Source organism: Protopterus annectens, chromosome 11.part0, assembly GCF_019279795.1.
Source record: "Protopterus annectens isolate FY-2018-M chromosome 11.part0, PAN1.0, whole genome shotgun sequence".
Classification (NCBI taxonomy): domain Eukaryota; kingdom Metazoa; phylum Chordata; order Ceratodontiformes; family Protopteridae; genus Protopterus; species Protopterus annectens.
The window spans coordinates 1,027,337,806-1,027,350,246 of NC_056745.1; positions in this window are offsets into that span (position 1 = coordinate 1,027,337,806).

The following is a 12,441-nucleotide window of genomic DNA, read 5'->3' on the forward strand; positions in this document are numbered from 1 at the left end:
GAAGATGGTCATTGAGAGCATGTTTAAAGGTCTCAGGTATATCTTGGGTTTTTACTTATGTGATGAGGTGGTTCCAATAGCAGACTTAGTCTAGACAATGTTCCTTCCCTAATAGTGATTCTGAGGTGTGGATGAGTGATGGAAAGGTTATAATTTTGGGAGCTTCTGAAGGTGTAACTTTGGTACATAAATTTGGATGCTGTGTTCATAGGGGTGCGGTAGCATATGTTTAAGATACTGAAAAGTAGAGTGCCAAGAAGAAAGGTGGAATTAACTGTTATTGATAACCACTTAGTATTATTAAGTAGGGTGCGGGGGTATACAAGCGTATCTGCTAGAAGAATGAATGCTAAGATTTTGATGGTGTAATTTGTAATGTCTGAGTATTGTAAGATGAATGCAGAACCAGCAAAGGCAAACTATATTGAAATTTTGGAAAAAGACATTTTTGGCAATGGCAGTCTGGGCTATATATGACAGAAGGCGTGATTCTATAGCAGCATTTTAGTTTTGCCAAAACTTTATTGCTGATTTTATTGCTGTGAGTGGTAAAAAAAGAGTGATGGGTAGATTGTAAATCCAATATTTTGGAAACATTTAGGAAAGAGATGCTGGGATTTCAATAGAAAAGGGGTGAAGACCATTATATTTGTTTTATATGGGATGATTAGGAGTCTATTATCAGGAGACCATCACCAAAGTCAGTGAAATTGTTTTGTACTTTAGTATGTAGGTCAGAATCTGTTTTGCCAGACTCAGTAAAAATAATATTATTAGCATACATGATAATGTTGAGATGTGAAAGTTGACTGGAAGATTTGTTCTATAATAATCCACCAAGAGATTGGCAAACAAATTATATTAATTATGATTGCACATACAATGGCCAAACAATAAAAAATGGCACCATCACTAAACATATATAAGGCTGTGAAAGACACCACATTTTTCACCAGTGAATGTTTAGCAATGCCAGCAAAACACATTCCGTATGAAGTTAATTTTGAAGAGCACATTTAATTACTACTGAGAGATCATTATTTCACTTTATATCTCATTGACTACCTGAAAGAAATTAAAAGGGGAACAAGGATATTTTAACTGGAAAAATCATAGGGTTTGAAAGATTAAATTATTCAAAATTGCTTCAGAAACTGTTAATATTCACTTATTTTAAAGATTATATGCAGGAAAAAAATTCTATTTCTGTTATTATACAAGAAGACCAGACTTTCTAGACAGAAAATATGTAGAAAGACTAAGAGAAAAATTAGAGGAAAGAGGAATATTTGCACATGAAAAACTGTCCAAAGCTACCAATAAAAATTTGTATTCCTTAATACAACAGATCAATGAAAAACATAAAGATGAAGAATCCTTGGACTGCCTGGGAAAATATGCTACATTGAATGTGCAAAACTATAAAGAACAAACTGTAGTGATTTTTGAAAGATATAAAAAAAGAAACATGGGCATGGGAAGAAAAAAAGATTGGCTATACTGTGATATTTAAACAAAGGAGAAAGCCAAACTAATCAAAAAAAAAAAAAAAAACTTCAGAAATATTTGAAGAGAAATACAAGCAAAAACATCTGGACATGAAAAATTTCACAATACAAAAAATAAGATCATAAAGCAGGATGTAGAAAAGATCAGTGAGGTAGAAGTTCAACAAATAGAAACTGAAATGATAGCTTACCTGTGTAGTGAGGGGTTTAATGTGGAAATTTCAGTACAGGCAGTTTTGCAACATGATGGTCCAGTGGGTTCACAAATGAAGAAGCGGGGGGGGGGGGGGCAGGTGTCTGAAGGAGATATACTGCAGAATGCTGTAGGAGACTCACATGAAAGTTCAGTTGAAGATGTATAGCGAGGTGAAGGAGCAGGAGACCGTGATAAATATGACACAGGTAATGCTGCAGCATAATGGGCCAATGGGCCCATATATGGAGGAGCATCAGCTAAAATAGGATGCATCTGAAGAGGATATATCACAGGACATTGTTCTGGAACCTTCTTTGGAAGACTCACAGAAAACAGAGAGAAAAGAAGATGCTCTCAAGTTCAGATGAAAAATGAAGAACTGCTTGGCTTAAAACAGATTCATAGACATATTAAGATATTTGAAAGAAACAGATTACAGAAAGTAAACAAGACCCAAAGTGTTAGAAGACTGTTAAAATAGGTGAGCACAGTATTAAGGACTATTACAAGAAACTTGTGTGATGTACCAGATATAAATAGGATATGCTATTGTGCAGATAAACTATTAACAGATAAAATGTTATCCCAAAAATGTAGAGTAACAAAGAAAGGGAAAAGAAAGGAAGGAAAAAAAAGAGAAGGGAAGAGAAGGTAGAGGAAAGAAAAGGAAATATCAAATACAGGAAACTATAAAACAACTAAGACAAGAAGTATCACTGCTAGATGAATTCAGAAAAGGAAACAGATCACCAAAGTCTTACAAAGATAGACTGGTAAACACAAAAAACAATATGTTAAATCAGACCAGGATCTATCATACTCCATTGCCAACAATAAGCTAAAAATATCAGCACAAGCAGAACATTTTAGAAGCTATGGAGATAAATATAAAAGGAAAAGTACAAAATAAGCAATTCATTCATGACCCAGAAAGGTTTATAGAGAATTCAGAAACAAAGAAAAAAGAATAGAAATACCACCAAAAAGAAGAAATTGTCATATTTTGTAGAAGTAAAAAAAAAAGTTAAGGGCTTGTTTTTCGTCTTTCCTGTTGCTAGAGTAGTCCAGATACAGATTTTCAGTATCCAAGACTGTTTTGTAAGTTTCTGAGATTCCCAGACCCTCCTTTATTAGAGGGAAGCCTTCCAGCATATCAGTGGGAGTGATAAGCACTAGGTAGCCTATCTACCACAAGAGGAGTGGTTTCTGGCTCTGAAATTATAGCTTTATTGACCTTTTGGGCAGTTTTTTCTATCCCTTTCAACTTTTTCTTCTCTCTTTAATTAGATTATTTGCCAGCACTTCATCAGGCGTTTTGTAGCAATTATTGTAGCACACAAGTGCTATCAGCACTAGACATCCTATAAGGAAACAGCTCTAGTACTTAGTAATGATGGCCATCCCTCTTGGCATGTATAAAGGTCAGTTTCCTGTGATTTCTCTTATTAACCTGGTGAACATGGTCATTCTGAGGCTGTGTAGCAACTGCATCTTGTACACATACAACCCTCTCCTCTTACCTCCCAACACTCAGACTTGTGAGAGATGCACCTATATTTCCAAACTGGAAGACATGCACTCTCCAGCCAAGACCGGAATAGCTGGTCAAGCGGAGAAGGTCAACACCTGCACCACACCACATAGAACACATAGCCCTCCAGAACACCCGCCATCACAGCCCTCAAATAAAAACACAAATCACACACCTACCTTCAGAGAGGCTCTCAATAGAAATCTACACAAACAGCAGAGACCTCAAAAGCAGAAACACACTTGACCACCACAACACAGCACAAACCACAAGACACATAGCGGACCTACACAGTGTGCCCCTCAACCAAAGCCCCTAAGGCAAAACATCTTTCCCACTAAATAATCATAGATGACTCAATAGTGAGGCACACTGATGTCCCACTCACAAGGTTGAATAAGGAAAAGGTAACAGTCAGCTGTCCATCAGGTGCCAGAATCCGACACATAACACACGCATCCAAGTCACTCCACAACAAGTCAAGTATGACTATATCATTGTCCATGTGGGTGTGAATGACCTGAGATGCACCTCCCTGGACTACATGAAAAGCGACATGGTGAAGCTCTCCTATTATGTGGCCCAGGCAGGTATGACCCTAGCCCTGAGCAGCATCCTACCATCACCCAGAATGATACTGCAGTACAAACAAAAAATGATTGACTTCAACAAATGGCTAAGTTTCTGGTGTCATTCTAAGGGGATCCAGTACCTGTCTACTTGGGATGACATGATTGATAGACCTTGATGCTTTGCCAGGGATGGCCTGCATCTGTCCTCCCTGGGTTTTTGGGTACTGGCTAAGGCTCTTGCCACCCCTATAGTGCCTTTTTTAGGTGGTGCTCCAAAGACCAAATTACCACCATAACAGCTATAAATAAATGCAATTTGAGGGTCATGCTGCTCAACGCTAGAAGTCTAAATCTCAAGATGCACTCGCTCGAAGCACTCCTCAAAATGGAGAACATCAACATTTGTGTTGTAATGGAGACCTGGTTTAAAGCAGCAGAAAGCACCCCTGCACTACCAGGTTATAACTCATTCCACACCTTTTGGCCCCAGAACATGGACCGAAGCTCCAAAGGCAGTGGTGTCTCCATACTCATAAAGGATATGAATACCTCCAGACTAGTAGCCCAGCATAACACATCTGAGATGCTCCAGGTACAAATACCATTGGGTAAGATGGCGATTCAGGTCATAGCCTTCTCTAGGTCCCCAGCCATGTCCCAAAACTCTCACTCCACATTCCTAAGCACCGTAGAAACTATTAAGATCCAACCCAACACTCTCATACTAGGTGACTTCAACTATCCCTCCATCAGCTGGGAAAACTACTCATGCACCAATGCACTGGCCCAATGCTTCCTGGAATTCATCAGTTCCAATACCCTGGACCAGCTCATTCTTACCCCCACTAGAGGAAGCAACATCCTTGACCTGGTTATTGCTAACATTCGCAACCATTGCTCTACACCAGTAGTCAAGTCAATTCCTCCCTGGTTAGATCCGATCACAAACTAATCACCATGAAAATCCGCATCTCATTCACAGCCCCAGCAAAGGTATCCACCATGAAAAACCTCTCCAAAGCTGACTTTGGACTCCAAAAAACAGAGGTGACTAACTTCATGGCACCCATGCCAATGGAAAATAGATGCATGAGTGCAGAATCATACACAAATGCACTGTACGAACATATACATAAATGAATGGAACTAGCCGTACCCAACAGAACCAAAATGCTCTCCTCCAAAAAAAGGAAGCCAGTCTGGTGGTCACCTGCCATTAATAAACTCTACAACAGAAGGAAGAATCTGTTGCAGAAAAAGGTGAAGTCCCAAGACTGGAAAAATTCCTTTATTGGCCTCAACAAAAAGTTGAGATCCCTCATCAAAACTTTCAAAGCCAGCTATGAAGGGAAAATTGTGGCAGACACTAAGAACAACCACAAAGCCTTTTATAGTTATATCAAGGATCTCCATGACAATACCCAGATTTGCTCTGAGTTACTGCACAATGGTACCTCCTATACTAAGCCAACGCATATTGCCAACATACTGGCAGACAGATTCAGTGCCAACTTTACCCCTCTCTCCCACCTAAAACACCAATCTCAATATCGGAAGGATGCCAGGCACCCAACATTACTGCAGCACAGGTTAAAGCTACATTGTCTAAGGCCAAGAATACAGCTTCCATTGGACCCAACAATATCCCTGGCTGTGTTCTACATGAATTACAAAGTGAACTGACACCACATCTATGTGCTCTGTTCACTCACAGCCTCACCTCAGGCTTTGTCCCTACTGAATGGCACACTACTACAGTTGTCCCTCTCCATAAAGGAGGAGTGACTGCAGTCCCTGGAAATTAGTGCCCCATTAGCCTGATTAGTCTGATATGTCAAACTATGGAGTGCATCATCATTAACAAGGATATAGGGAATCTCCAAACTCTAGATGCTATGCAATTTGGTTTTGTGAAAGCTAGATCATGCTTGCTCAACCTGGTTGACTTCCTTGAGTCAGTCACCAGAGCAGTGGATGAAGGTAAGGCAGTTCATACAGCCTACCTTGGTCTGGCCAAGGCCTTTGATACCATTCCTCTCTTAGGAATTACTGATAAACTTAGCAAACTAGCATCATTAGGTGGGTTGCAAATTGGCTCACAGGTAGACCCACAGTGTAAAAGTAGTGGACTCCAAGTCAGACTGCCGACCAGTCACGAGTGGAGTCCCACAGAGATCGGTCCTTGGTCTTCTCCTGTTTGGCATCTACGTCTCAGAAGTCCTGGCCAACACAGAGGGACTTTGGCTGACCAAAAGCACAGACAACTGCAAGCTGGGAGCCATTATTAGCTCCACAAGTGATGCTGACATCCAACAGAAAGGTCTCACGGAGACCAATGACTGGTGTCCAAACCATGGCCTTAAGCTTAACACCAAAAAATGTGCAGTCATACCCTTTGGGAAAAACTCAGTTCCCACTAATTACCACATCGATGGTAGCCCACTGAACACTGAAGGCGTTATAAGAGATCTGGGGACACAGGTTGACAGCAACCTCTCCTTCGACCACTACATTGCTACTGTGGTCAGAAAGTCCTTTTATGTGGCACATCTCATTACCAAGGATTTTGCATCCAGGAAGAAAGAGATCATCATTTCTCTCTACTCTTCCCTCATTTGACCAATCATAGTGTATAATGCTCCATTTGGCATGCACCTCACTAGACACCTGCAACAGTTGGAGAGGCCACAAAAGTACCTCACAAAGAGGATCCTAGGCCTTAAACACATGTCCTACATGGACAGACTCAAAAAACTCCAGCTATTCTGTGTCTCATGTTGTTTACTAAGAGGCGATCTCTGCTTGACTTACAAAGCCATGTCTGACTCAGCTCTGTTAGAAATGCTACAGCTAAAGAAATCCCAATCCCTCTGCACCACATGCTCCAGAGACCTCAGCCTCATTACCACAATCAAGAGAACATGCTGGAGGGACAGGTTCATAACCCAAAGACTATCCATGCTCTGGAATAGATTTCCCATACATGTCAAGCAGAGCACCTCACTAGCCCTCTTCAAGAGAAATCTTGATAAGTGGATGGGTAATAGAAAGTTCCCCTTGGAGATCACTTCAGTGCCTCTACTTTATAGAGGCACTGGGAAATAATGACGGGTGACACAGTGCCAAAGGACTTCTATGGGCTAGGCTTGTAAAGGCCCCAGGGCCATTAGCCTAATACACACCTATGAACCTATGAAGATAACAAAGATGCTGATTTCAATGGCAGAGTTAAAGGTGAGTAATTGAGACAAAATTAAGAAAAGCTGCTAACTGTAAATCCCAGGCCCAGATGAATTACCTAACTTATGGCTAAAGGTTTTAATATCTTTATATAAACATTTAGTCCTGCATAAGAATTACTTGTATGTGCATCAAAAACAGGCACCATCCTGGTTAACAACAGGAAAAATGATACTACTCCTTAACACTGAATCTACAAACCATCCTAAAAACTACAGACTAATAACTTGTCATCTCACAGTATAAAAATTATATACTGGAACTGACAGATGAATTTAGAGTCATTTAGAGAAATAATCAATTATGTCAATAGAACAAAAAGGTGACAAAAGAAATTCATATGGATTATTGGCTACTAAGCAAGACCATAATAGAGAGTTGAAAAAGGGAAATAATCTAAGTATGGCATGGATAAATTATAAAAATAAAAAAAAATTGACAGCATCCCACATTCATGGATAATTGAATTGTTACAGATTTATAAGATGCACCCTGCACTGACAAACTACATTGTAGTGACTATTAAACAGTGCCTAACCACTCTGCAGCCGAGTCATGACAAAGGGCAAATTATTATCTCAGAAATAAAAATTCATTGGTGACGTTCCAGGGTGATTCTTTGTCATTGACAGGGTTTTGTTTTGCACTTAATCCATTAAGCAGTTTACTTAACAGATTAGGTTATGATTATAGTTTAACAATCCAAGTAGAAGAATAACCATTCAACACGGCTGAATTCAATGAAGTATCAGTTCCAAAGATTAATAAAACAGCATAAAAAGTGTTTCAAACATCCAAGAAAAAAGCACTTTCACACCAATCCAAGTGCTTCTTCAGATCTAATAAAACAGACGTAATGCTGCTTAAATACAAGTCTACCCTTTAAGGTCACGTGATCTAAGCTGTGGTCTCAAAGGTACATAGTCATTTATACCCTTCCATCTGTCACTTTGTAATTCTAAAATCCATTTAGTTTCAATACATTATGTTTTAGTGCTGACATCACCACATCTAATGCTGACATTAAAAAGTTGTAGCACAATAAACTTAAACTTATGAGTACTTCCAGCAATTAAAATATGCTTTGACAGTGCATTTCTTTTATCTTTTCTAGACACATCATAAATGTGTTCACGTACCTCTCAACCTCTTAGAGCTAGAAATCTGGACAAAGCCATCAATAATGGGGGGACAAAGGCCCAAGCATAGGGACATTTTTTTAAATATTGCTCTTACAAACTAAACTTGATAGAATAACAGGTTTTGCTTTAGCATGAATTTTCTGAAGGGTATGAAGTCTAAAACTCAAATATCTGTCATTATTTTCTGACTTTAACTCTCAATGATTTTCCAGAAAACCACAGCTTTGTGAGAAACAGACCAAAAATATGAGGCAAAAATCTGGACATTCTGCAAAAATCTGTACAGTTGAGAGGTATGTACACAGTTTTCAATGCTCTGTTAGTTTTACCAACATAAAAACTTTTACAAATAGTGCAGCTAGCTAAATAAACAAGATTACAGCTCTTACAGTTTGCAAAGAAATTTAATTTATAAACCTGCTTGGTCTCAGGATGCTAGAATCTGTCAGTAGTTTCAATAACTGACACATATTACAGACTCTACCAGGATGAGTTCCTATTCTATTAGTCATCCTTGGTTTCTTCTAAACAGGTTTATAGCACATTTTTGTCTCAAAGAAAAATTGTTCTTAAAATGAAAGACATTCCTGGGAATATGTTGTGGGTGCATACTTTGCCTATGTAAAAATATCACATTTTGCAAGATTTTTTTGTAAACTTGAGTGTCTAAACCATTCAGTTTCTTGATTATTTTAACATCTAAAAACTCAACATTCTCAGCAGTCAATTTAGGGGTAAATCGTAGGAACTTGTTTGTCTGTTGCAGGTATTCAACAAAGTCATGCAGCATAAAAACAGAACCTACCCATACAAAATATATCATCCACAAACCTGACATAGTATGGAATATACTGTTTATAAAGGTTGCTGCCATTAAAAATATAAAGTGTCTCCCAATAAGCTAGCACTAGGTTTGCATAGCTATTGGCACAGGGTGTGCCCATTGCTATGCCCACCCTCTGCTTGTATAGCTGATCATTAAAAGTGAAAACATTGTTGTTCAAAATCAAATCAAGAAGTATGCTTATAAGCTAAATATGTCCTGCACTATAATCAGAATATTTAGACAGGAACACAGCAACAAATTCAATCCCTATGTCATTAGGTATGGCTGTGAAAAGTGATACCACATCCATTGTAGCCAACAGACAATTGTCACTGTTGTTTGTACTGGACCACTCAAATAAAGATGTTTGGAAATGCTTAATGTCCATAAAATAGTGTTACCTTTATCTAGTACTTGTCACAGTTACTTTTCAACATAAATAGATAAGGACTCAGTTGCCCAAACACGGCCAGAGGCAATAGGCCTCATCTGAGTGTTTTCTACGGATTTATGAATTTTGTGGAGGCTGTGTAAAGTAGGAATGGTAGGATATTCAATAAGAAAATATGCAAACAATTCCTTGGTAATGTTACCTTCCAGCAATAAATCATGTAAATTAGAGCAAATTCTTGATAACAACTTATCAATGTCAGATTTAGAGCAAACAGTGTAAGTCTTCTTTTTCTTTCAGCTGTTCCCATTAGGGATCACCACAGTGGATCATCTGTTTCCATTTCTTCCTGTCCTCTGAATCTTGTTCTGTCACACCAACCACCTGCATGTCCTTTCTCCCCACATCCATAACCTTTATCTTAGGCCTTCCTCTTTTCCTGTTACATGGCAGCTCCATCCTTAGCATCCTTTTCCCAATATACCCTGCATCCTTCCTCAGTACATGTCCAAACGAATGCAATCTTGCCTCTCTGGCTTTGTCTCCAAACCATCCAACCTGAGCTGACCCTCTGATATACTAATTCCTAATCCTGTCCATCCTCATCACACCCATTGCAAATGTTAACATCTTCAACACTGCCACCTCCAGCTCTGTCTCCTTCCTTTTTGTAGTGGCACCATCTCGAACCCATATAACTTAGCTGGTCTCACTACCCACTTGTAGGCCTTCCCTTTCTCTCTTACTGGTATCTGTCTGTCACAAATCACTCCTGACACTCTTCTCCACCCACTCCACCCTGCCTGTACTCTCTTCTTCACCTCTCTTCCACAATCACCATTATTCTGAATTGTTGATCCCAAGTGTTTAAATTCATCGACCTTTGCCAACTCTACTCCCTGCATCATCACCATTCCTCTATCCTTTTTCTCAATTGCACACATATATTCTGCCTTATTCCTGCTGCCCTTCATTCTTCTCCTCTCTAGAGCACATCTCCACCTCTCCAGGGTCTCCTCAACCTGTTCTCTACTCTCACTATAGATCACAATGTCATCGGCAAACATAGTCCACAGGAGACTCCTCTCTGATCTCGTCTGTCAACCTGTCCATTACCATTTAAAATAAGCAAACAGCATAAGCGAGCATATTAAACATGCTCTCAGTGTACCAAGAGGTGTCCATGACAACTGTGGCACCCCCTTTGTCAGTAGGTCTAATATATACATGTTCCATCAAAGTTAAATCCAAGAGGGCCTTAAACTGTGTGTCTGTAAGGTTAAAAAAGTCTCTACAATGTTTACTTTGCAATAACCTAAACATATTTTGTTCACAAAGTTTCAGAAAAGTCATAACCAGTAGTGGATTCACTGGGAAAAACTGAATAGGTCATTTATAGGTATCACTCTGAACACTGGCGTTTAAGCCAGATATCAGTTTCAAAGAAATACTCCTGATAAATAATTGCATATCAGTGAGTACATCACACAAAGAAGAGACTTTGGAAGGAATAAAAGAAAGGCCTTTGCTTAACACTTGTTGTTCATTTGTTAGAATAATGGTGGATATGTTCACCATTAAGTCCATGGAATCTTTCTCCATACAGCTGATCCAAGATCCAGCTGCCCAGCCATCAAATGATAATTTACTTGGCATGGATAATTTTTTACACATGCATCTACCAGAACCTTTACCTGCCATACTGAAGAGAGATCACTCACAGAGCAGAGGCAGGCAGATTCCAAAAAGGACATCAATGGGCGAGGAGCTGGATCTTGGACCAGCTATATGGAGTAAGATTCCACAGATTTAATTGTGAACATATTCACTATTATTCAACAAGTGAACAAATACAAGTAAAAAGTAAATGAGCCAAAAAATTGTAACCAAGAAAGGTGTAACAAAGACTCCACCAGGCACAAATGAATCGAAGCTCCAAAGGTAGAAAATGCTTTAATAAGCACTTTTAAACCACTTCACAACAAAGACTGGATCTTTAAGGTACAAACATCCACAATAACGTATCCACATAGACGTTTTCATCGCCAACTTCATCAGTTATACATCCATTTTAGAACTTGAATACTTATATATGCTGTTTGAATTTCATCACCAATCAATTGACCAATCATTTGGACCCATTAATTAAAATTGATTGAATTAACTAGTTGGTTCATAAAAACTTCACATTGAATAATACAAATAAATACAATTCTCTAAAAACATATATTCTCTGCTTATAACCTGTTTGTAGTGGTTTATCTAAAAACTTTAAAACTTTTAAAACCTTTTTAATACAACTTTTTAAAAACAACTTTTTAAAATATTTCTATGTTAAACATAAATAGGGCTTATGAGTCTGAGATTGCAACATAGCACCATCTTGTGGCCATAATATGAGTTACAAGACCAACCACCATGACCTTGAAAATTCAAGAAAAAAATATATATTTTTTAGAATTGTGTATAGAATGAGATAACAATAAAAACAAACTAAATACAACCTCTTTGAATTAAAGCTTGGCAGCTCTCATCTTCAAAACTGGGGCCAATGATACCATATCATTGAGCCCAAAATTACGATTTGCATCTAAAAAAAGTTGCCAATACAATTCTTTATAATCAATAAGTGTTTCCCACATCCCACCTCTTGGATTAGTGGGAACAACTTCTAAAACAAAAAATAAGTAACCTGTTGTATTACATTTTGTTGAATGCTTACTCAGTGCATTTTTTTCATTCATCACCCTGACATCATATAAGTGCTCATATATTCTCTGTCTGAGCTTTCTTTCACTCTTTCCAACGTAGAAGGAGGGACATTTTTTACAAACGGCTAAATATATGATGCCTTTGATGTCACAATTCGCAAATGTATTTAAATGTAGGGTCATATTTCTTGCTTCTAAAAACATTGTTTCCCCACAATTCAAATATGTACAATATTTACATTTCCCACATTTTTGTAATCCTTTCTTAGATTTATTGTTGTTGTTACACATGTTGATTTTCGTCCCTACTTCAAGATAATTCTT